Source organism: Antrostomus carolinensis, unplaced genomic scaffold (genome assembly GCF_000700745.2).
Source record: "Antrostomus carolinensis isolate BGI_N321 unplaced genomic scaffold, ASM70074v2 scaffold14454, whole genome shotgun sequence".
In the NCBI taxonomy this organism is placed as follows: domain Eukaryota; kingdom Metazoa; phylum Chordata; class Aves; order Caprimulgiformes; family Caprimulgidae; genus Antrostomus; species Antrostomus carolinensis.
In genome coordinates, this window is record NW_010312914.1 from 90,115 (window position 1) to 99,612 (window position 9,498).

The window sequence follows — 9,498 nt, forward strand, 5'->3', positions numbered from 1 at the left end:
GATGCAGGCTGTCACCATGGTGCTCTTCCCAGCTGTCCCCTTCAGGACAAAGTGGGGCACCTGCAGCTGCCGAGCCTGAAAGCTTTAAGCATCACACCTCCAGCCATGAATGCCACCAAAGAGCAAAGGCTCCTGCTACAAGTCCGCTCCTGACTATGGAAGTCATTTGCCCAAGAGCAAAAGTCTGAATGTCTCTGGGACCACACATAGCAGCTCAGGATCAATTTAGTTTTGGGATACTGCTGTGATGTCAGTGACTTAGCCTGACACAAGAAAATACTGTTGAAATGGCAAATAAACACAAGTTCAGCAAGGCCAAGTGTAAAGTCCTGTGCCTGGGATGCCCCTTCCTGGGAAGTGTTCAAGGCCAGGCTGGATAAGACTTTGAGCAACCTGGTCTGGAGGAAGGTGTCTAGAGGAAGGGGTTGGAACTAGATGATCTGTAAGGTCCCTTCCAATCCAAACCATTCTGTGTTTCTATGATTTCTCTCCTGTGTTTAAATTTTGGTAAGGAGAAGAAATCTCTCTCCACAGAGATCTAATAACCAGATACAAATGCAAAGCACAAGCGTTGAAGCAATGAAGCATATGCAACGGAAAGCTTGACATATTTTCTGAGTAAGGCAATAGAAAACACTTTATTTATGAGGCAGAGGACCTAACATAAGGGACATTTCACACATGCAGGGAAGACAGACTACTGACCAGGTGGGAAGTGGGCACAGCAGTCATGCTTGCAAATGTGTATGGAAGGAAAAAGGCACGCTTCCCTCCTACTAATCTTACCATCCTCCTCTCTAAAAAACAAAGGGTTAAGGATCAAGTATTTTAAGAAGGATTAGAGTAGATGAGAACTCAAACAGGCATGATGGCATTTTTGAATCCATAAATCTGCCTTATACCACAGGGAAAAGGAAGGAATGCTTCAGGAACTCACATTTTGGCTGGATAACTGCTTCTCCCCTTCTGCGTCTTCTTATAAAGTCAGTATAAGACCCTCCTCAATAGTCCTGCACAGAGACCCATTTAGCATGCCAGAAGAACCACCAGTGAACAGAGATACAGAGATAAGTGTCCCTGCTGATGGCAGGGGGGTTGGAACTAGATGGTCGTTAAGGTCCCTTCCAACCCAAACCATTCTATGATTCTAAACCACCTTTCCAAGTAGCTGGTAGAGTTTGTTTCTTTGTTTTTTGGGGTTTTTAACAGAAACTCAAGGTATTGTTCCCATCCTCATCCCTCAGTTAAACTCTAACAATCGTGTTGCAAACAAGGAATATTCCTAATTCTCTAGCCCATTTGAACAGGATTCTTTCCAAGAGGGTAGGTGAACTTCAGACAGTAGACTGCCATCCTACAGCCAGCATACTGACCAATTTGGTAAGTACCTCTGCGTACAAAAACCACCAATGCTATCTAAGATCAACTAATCAAGCATGAAACAAAACAGTTTCATCAACTAAACACATTTTGTAAGGGGAAGAAGTAGAGAGCACTGACTGTAACTACGTTGGTATTCTTCTGAATTTTTTCTTTGTATGTCCTTATAAGAACAGAAAAAGCATTCAGTGTGCAGTAATTAACACATTCATAAATCAGGTTTTAACAGTAGCTGGGACATTCCCATTAGCCTTGGCAACAACATTTAATATTCCACATGGGCCATGCCCTTCTATCACCGTGGAAACAGAAAGCCAAGCCTCCAACAAGCCTCCAGTAAAGCACTTAATTTTGCTTTAAGAGTGTTTCTCCTGGCTTTATGGTTTTTTTTAAAGCTGTTTCTCCCAATGTCCCCGCTGTTTTCTGTCTCTGGCAGAAGCACATCACTTACTTTGAAAAAGATAAAAGCTAGCAGCTATCAGAGAGAGACATCATCTATGGAAAACACCTACATGTGCCCAGTGCACCACTGGATGATGTCATAGCCATGCTCATCACACATGCAAAACTGGCAAGTGCTCTTGGCCACCATTCAGGGAGAAAGTCTTTAACAGAGAATGAAACACCCACAGGAATAAGGGAGGCAGGGAACCATCTACCCACACACATACGTCTGCCCACAAAACCTGAGAGAAAACAGCCTAGAGGGAGGGAAGGACAAGGTTCGACCGTGAGGTCCAGCACTACCTCTCTGTGAGGACAATGGAAAGAGCCTAAACCATGCTGGGGCGTGCTGGGGAGCTGACTGTAATGGGGAAAACATTCAGTATTGTTTATGATGACAGCCATGGGAAACCTAAGAAAATCCAGAAATAAAGTTCTACAGGAAAATAAAACAATTTTAATGAAATCCACAGATTGTTTAAGCTAAAATCATTTGAGTCTTGACTCACGTTGCTTCTTCATTTGTGTCTTGTTTCAGGTCCACCCACTCCCCAAATACTTGCCTTCAGTCTGCCATGGCTACTTTAAATTAGCATTTTCAAGAGTTTTTTTACTCCTTCCTGGTTCTGTTCTGCCTCCCTGAGGTTTCCACTGAAGAACAAGAATAAGGAATTTAATACATGGTAGACTACAACAATTTCTCAAACACAGCATATTAGAGGCAGATAGGAAAAAAAACCTCAAGGAATTTCAGGAGGAGGTTGAAGATTAAGTATCTATTATGTGCTTCTCATAGCTCAAGTTTGAGGAGAAAAAAAGGTATTTTCAAACTGTTTAAAAATAATTTAAAGGGAGGGACTAAAAATTACAGGCTATACAAACCAAAATTACTTAACTGGCTATTTTTCATGCTGTGTCATTATTCCTTAAAGCTTCCAGACATTAGCTGAAATGGGGGATTTTCATTAGACAATTACCAATCATGAGAAACAGCCACTTCAATTTCAGCATGGAACAGTAAAAAAGTCTATGAAGTGAAGGTACACACTGCATGAGGGAAACCATTGCTAACACAGGCTACACCAGTCACGCACAGCAAAGCCCCCTCTGCTCTGCATTCCTTCTATTTGCTTACATAAAATCTGGCTCAATCAAACAGTTCTCAGCTTTAGTACCTCATAACTTCACTGGCTGGGGAACAGGCAATAACCGATGATGCACTAAGACGGTGTTACATTCCCCCGACATGGTAGGACAATTATCTCAGAGGTTTCAAGAGATTTCAAGGCTTTTGTACCAGCACCCATCACAGAGGCTAAGTAGATGTTCCATGAAGTGTTACTGTTCCCTACTCTTTGCAAGCTGTGGGCTCTTGACAGATGTGCTGGAGCAGATCCTCATGCTTGCACTGAAAGTCTCAGTTCCAAATACTCCTGCTAGTCATCTCTCTTTCCTCCTAACTTTTTTTTTGGTAATACATGCCTAAGCAGCTCAAGAAAAGCATTTGATTTCCCACAAGGGAAGTTCCATGCAGAACAGTTATTTTCAGCTATTTGCCTAAAAAATACAACTCATTTTATACTCTGGTTTGGTTTGGAAAAGTGCATGACATTTATGTCAACACAGTTCTGGTAACAGAAGCGTAAGTTTACACACAAACAGCAATCATTTAAAACCTTCCAAAAGTTATTCCTTCAAAATAAACCCAAAATCAAAATACACAAAAAACCCAACTAACAAGGAAATGAAAGTTACTTTAGTAGAGAAGTTAGGAGAAAGTACTGCAGACCCAGGAGGAGCTCTGCACTAATTCAGACTTGCAGAGTGTTTGTCAGCATGGTGCATGCCCAGGACTTCATTCCAGCAAATCCTGACAAAGGTTCCCAGAACCTAGAATTTAAGCATCTTTAAAAAGACACCTTAAGCTGACAAAAGCACTCTCTTATGCTGCAAAGCACTTGTGTCCCACCAGGAAGCAAAAGACACATAAACCCAAAGAGTTTTAAAGAAGAAATCAGTGTGGGAAATCTCTCCTGAATAAGGTTGAAGAGCAGCTGCTCTCCGGGCAGGCTCCCCCAGGGCAGAGGCAGGAGCCTGCAGGTAGCCAAGGCTCACCTTCCCCCAGCACCTTCACTGACGCACACTGAGCAATAGGACTGAAAAGCCTCCATGAATTTTCTAGCATGCAAGCTACAAGAACATGGACTAAAAGGTAAAGCAAAAACCAGACACGGGAGAGCCCCAGATAGCTGTGTCTCGCTGGCAGCACGAGGGAGCCGGATTCCTCCTGGGTTAGCCGTCAGCAGCGGGCTCCGCAGCTCCAGCTCAGCAAAACCACCAACAAGCCCTAATGTATGGTTCCAATATTAAGAAAACCAGCGCACTACTCAAAGTGTAATCCTCCTCTGGCTGGACTCCCATCATATACTCTGTTTTCTGGATCTCCCAGCCAGCTGCATTGCTAACACAAGGTGTCCTTTCTGCCTGTCACTCCTGGAGGCAAGTCGGCTGCTGCTTCGCTCCTGAGCCACCAACTGAGCAAGCTGGGCCCCGTCTGCCCTCCGTGCGATCCCACTCTCCAGTTTACGTATGGGTCAGACCAGGGTCATTCTCAGATTTTCACTGGCATGGAACAAATGTATACAGAGTTTTAGGGTATGTATATAGAGTTTTAGGCTGCAATTTGCAACGATTACCCTATGTTCTTAAAAGAAACCAAAACCACCCACTAAAAAAATCCCCCACAAAATTATGAAGGCTGTATCTTATGTTGGATACTCTAAATCAGTTCATAACTTCAAGTAGTCCAGTCTTCTTCATAACCCAGGTCCTAGCTATCTTTGAACCATAGTCCTTTTCAACATCCTTCCCCTGAGGGAAAAAAAAAACACCCAAACATTAAGAACACATTCCTGAAACTCATTTTCTGTACATACAACTTTAGGCTAAAATTTCCAAGTGTCACATGCACTCAACTATCAAAGCATGGACCAAACACACACAAAACTGATGCACAGCAATGAACTGAGGTTTGTACCACTCAATAGCTCTGCATCACGCACATCTTTCTATTAATGAAACATAAACTCCATTCACATTTTGAAATTGCTGCTAGTCAAACAGCTCCAAAAACAGGGACAACAAAAGATGCTGAATTCTCCTAGTTCTCTGCGTTGCTTGTAAATGTTTCCCAAGCCACAACTCCACATGAAAGCTTTTGAGCCTGAAACCCAAGAGACAAATAATTATGCAGAGGGAGACTGCCAAAGCACCGAGACAGAGCAGCAATAGAAAGTAACAAGCAGCTGAGGACTAAGTGGTACATACGATGCTGCCTATTTGCGACACTGAATGGTGAAGTCTCCTCCACTGTCATTCACAGTGTTTACAGGGCAGGGGTGACGGGGAATTTTGACAGGCACAGCCTTCCTGGCACCCAGCTGCAGGAGAAAAGTTGGGAGAGGATCAGGAGATGTGGATTCCTCCTCCTGTCACACCGAGTTTGCTTCCTTCGGGCCACAGGCTACTACATTGCATACGACCTGGAAGAAGCCACCTTACAAGATGGAACATGATGAGCCAGAGCCACTATGGCTTTGTTTCACCCTTTGCCCATCGTGGGTATTGACCCAGTAATCCCCACAGCACCGGCTTCTGCACCTGTAGAGAGACTTACAGGCTCAGCTGAGACCCATTACTTTAATACAACCATCTTTGATGTCCCACATGGAGACTCAAGTATCTTTCCTTACATTTGCTCACCGCAACACAAACTCAGAGGCATTCATACCCAAACAGATTTTAAGGAACCAGCCAGGAGAACAGAAAGGATTTTGATTTCACTGAACAGTTCAAACCAATCCAGCCACAAGCACGCTGAGGCAAACCCTGGAGAACAACCCCCTAAATGTGCCACCACACACCCCACCAGACTTGCACCCCAGTGAGATGCTGTGTGCTCCATTGGGAGTGAGCCTTGACCCCACACTCCAGGGTAAAAAGCACCTATGTTAAAAGCACACTATAAGCGAATAAATACATCCTCCACAGCATTAACACTGTGGTGCCACAAAGGGTTCAAAGGTTTTTGCAGGTGGACTTGACCAACTTGCAGGAAGGCAGCTCCCACGGCTCCCTGCCAGCTCTCCGTCCCCCAGCGGGTACGGCCCAAGAAGCAAGTTGATGTGCAGCCCCAGGCAGGTGCTGGGGACACAGTCATGGGGACCAGATTTGTGCGAGTCTGAGGAGGGATGAAGGGCACACACAGCTGGAATGCAGACAGGGGAGGTCAAAAAGAACAGAAATCCAGGAGTTTCAGTGGGAAGAACAGCTGCTGTGGGGTGTGTGATAATCTAACAACCCACAGCAGCTCTCTCTGCAAACACCCTACCCCAGTGCTCTTGCACTTCTAGAAAGCTAACAACACATTTACATCCAGATACCATCAGTGGAAGTACAATACGTGCAGTGATTTTGCATCTGGCTGCACCAATTGTATATCTCAGGGAAAACAAAATCCTTCCTATGAGAACGTGCACCCACTCAAAGATGACACAATACCACTGCAAGAGGAACGAAAAAGTTAACAAGAAGTGGGCTTCACCAGGTTTATTTTCAATTTATTTTAACCTTACCCTGAAATGGACTTTGGACTTCTTTTTTAGAGTAACAGCTTTAGATATTACTAAATATTGCTCAGAGAAGTTGTGGATGCCCCATCCCTGGGTGCTCCATCCCTGGAAGCGTTCAAGGCCAGGCTGGACAGGGCTTTGCACAAGTGAAAAGATGTCCCTGCCCATGGCAATGGGGTTGGAGTGGATGATCTTTAAAGGTCCCTTCCAACCCAAACCATCCTATCATTAGATAGCATTAATCTTGAAAAGCAAAGGCTATAGAAAAAATACTGTATGAAAAAATAATGCTTGCAACACAACAACTGCTGGAATAATAACACATGGAGGCAAACTTGAAAAAAAGATACCCGACTTGAGAAGAATAATTAAAATCCTTTAAACATCGAAAGTGAGCTGCAGATTTCAATTGGTTTAACAAATTCTAGAAACACCCTGAAAAAGACAGATAAGCAGGCACCGCCACAGTTCATCCCTCCCAGGGATGTAATCTATAATCCAGTATGTTTTTCTGAAATGTAACATTTCAAGATCTGTCAGACATATCATGATCCACACACGGGACAGCACATTTCCTATATTACTGAAGCACACACTCAGAAAGAGAGTAAGAGGGAGAATCTGTAAATATGGTGAAACTACAAATTGTTTACAATACTGGGAAATATCTGAAATGCACAACATTCTCCTCCACCTCCTTCTCACATAAGAAGGATTACTGTGAGAAGGCAAAATTAAGTACTTTTTAATAGGATAAGTAGGTATTGTGAAGAGGAAGGGCAGCAGTATAAAATTTTGTATTTCACAGGTTTTAAGAGAAAATAGTCTTAATATTAGTTTCTTTCTTTATAGGAACAAGGTTAAATATATTAAGAGGTACAAGATTTAACAGAATATGGACTACACTACTTGGCAACTGAAATCCAGACACCCTTAATGACCGATACTAATCAGATTTTACTATTACTGTGACACACAAAAGATTTCAGCTCCTGCCTGGACAAAGCGTATAGCTGAACAGAAAGACAGAGGACTGATTCTCTTTCAGAATTTGCCCCCAACTATTTATAAGAAGAAAGCTGGGTTTAAGGAATATTTGAACCTACTTTGGACACATTTCACACAAAGCAAGGACCATTTCTATGGGTGGCAGAGCCCCTAAGGTGGAACTCCTGATGTTAGTGCCTATGGGAAAGGCACAGCCCACCCTGGGATGTGGGGAAGAGCTGTAGGGATGCAGGAGCAAGTATTGCTGGGGAAGCTGGATGCACTGCATAAGGCGTGAAGGACAGGGGACAGCCCCAGCACAGCACGATGCCCCTGGGATCTCCTGGTCTGTGGTCTCCGCAAGGCAGCAGCTCCTGCACAGGGACTGCACAGAGTTGGGATGCAAACCCACATGAAGATAGGCTCTCAGCATCTCCAAAAAGAAAAAAAATAAATAAAAATCAGCCACGGCAGGCCAGTCATAGAATCATAGAAAGGTTTGGTTTGGAAGGGACCTTAAAGATCATCTAGTTCCAACCCCCCTGCCATGAGCAGGGACACCTTCCACTAGACCAGGTTGCTCAAAGCCTCATCCAGCCTGGCCTTGAACACTTCCAGAGAGGGGGCATCCACAACTTCCTTGGCCAACCTACACAAAAGTTTTGCATGAGCAAGGACAATTGAAGTGGCCCCAATGAGAACCAGTCAAATGCATCCTTGCCACTGCACCAGAATGCTCAACACAGCGCCAGGGCTCCAAACAAGTCTTGGTTAGACGGTCACATCAGCCACAGCCTACCTAACACCAAGGCAGCAGTTATGCAACAGCATAAACAGAACAGTCATAGTCATGAGGGACTGGAACCCCAGATACCAAAGACTTCTTTTTGAAGTATTTCACCTAAAATTTGTGCTAGAAGTCCCCTCTCCTGACCAACCACACCAGTGTTACCTCGTCAGGCACAGCTTGATCATCTGATGACATTTCTAAGCAAAGAAGTCAACAGACCTTGATGTTTTGTGCCATTACCATCATTATGAGCAAAATGTTCAACAAACGTTTTTTTCTCTCCACTTCCCTTTTCCCAACTGTTACATTCAGGACAAGACATCATATATGGACATATACATTTTACACACTTCAACAGACCCACAATGCACAAGACTAACTTTAGTGTTTTTCTAAGATTTTAGAGCTAAAATAAAGACTTGCTTCTCCTCAGAATGAATCGCCCTCAAAGACTTAAAACAACTTTTTGATTTCTAACCCCTAGCAGCTTAATTTACTTAAGAAAAATAAATTTCATAGACTTAGTAGCAAAAATACCCATGAACAATTTTACATGTTCAAGTTTTAATCCCCTTCCAACAAGATCTTGTAATCTAATGAATACACTTGTCTTAATAAGATACTTGAAAACATTCCTTTCTCCCTTTTCCTCTACCATCCCCATTCCAAAATTTATTTGACATAAATCCATGGCAGTAAAGTGAAGTGTATGTTAAGAGAATTATACTAAGACATAGACATGGGAGAGGTTGTCAACTTTACAGTTTCATTTAACATCAAAAGTTTACATAGGGAAAGTATAGTCCAAAAAGTGAGTATGAGAATACACATGCAAAAAACAAAGGGTTTTTGGTGCCTGTAATACAGCTGGTTTGTTTGTTTCAGCCCTCAGAGCTGCAGAGGCAGCAGGAAAAAAAAAAAGCAGGAATCAGTACTTTAATATGCACCGAAACTGACGTTGTAAACTTCAAAAAAGCTTAGTAAAAAGATTGTAACACTACATGAGCCTGATCTTCACTAAGCTAGGGAACAAAGCAGTTAATAAGCATTTAGAAAGTAAGGAATTAGGTGATGCGAATTAATTTAACAAAGTAACAACCATAGGAATTCTGTCAGCTTCTTTTGGCTTTGGCTGAATAATTAATTCTTTTTTTTTTCTTTTTTTTTTTTTCCCCCCTTCTTAATTAAAACCAGAGACAGTGCCAGCATCAGTATGTGTATATTAACACGCACTGATAGTCCTGCTTTAGCAGCTGCAACCTCTAA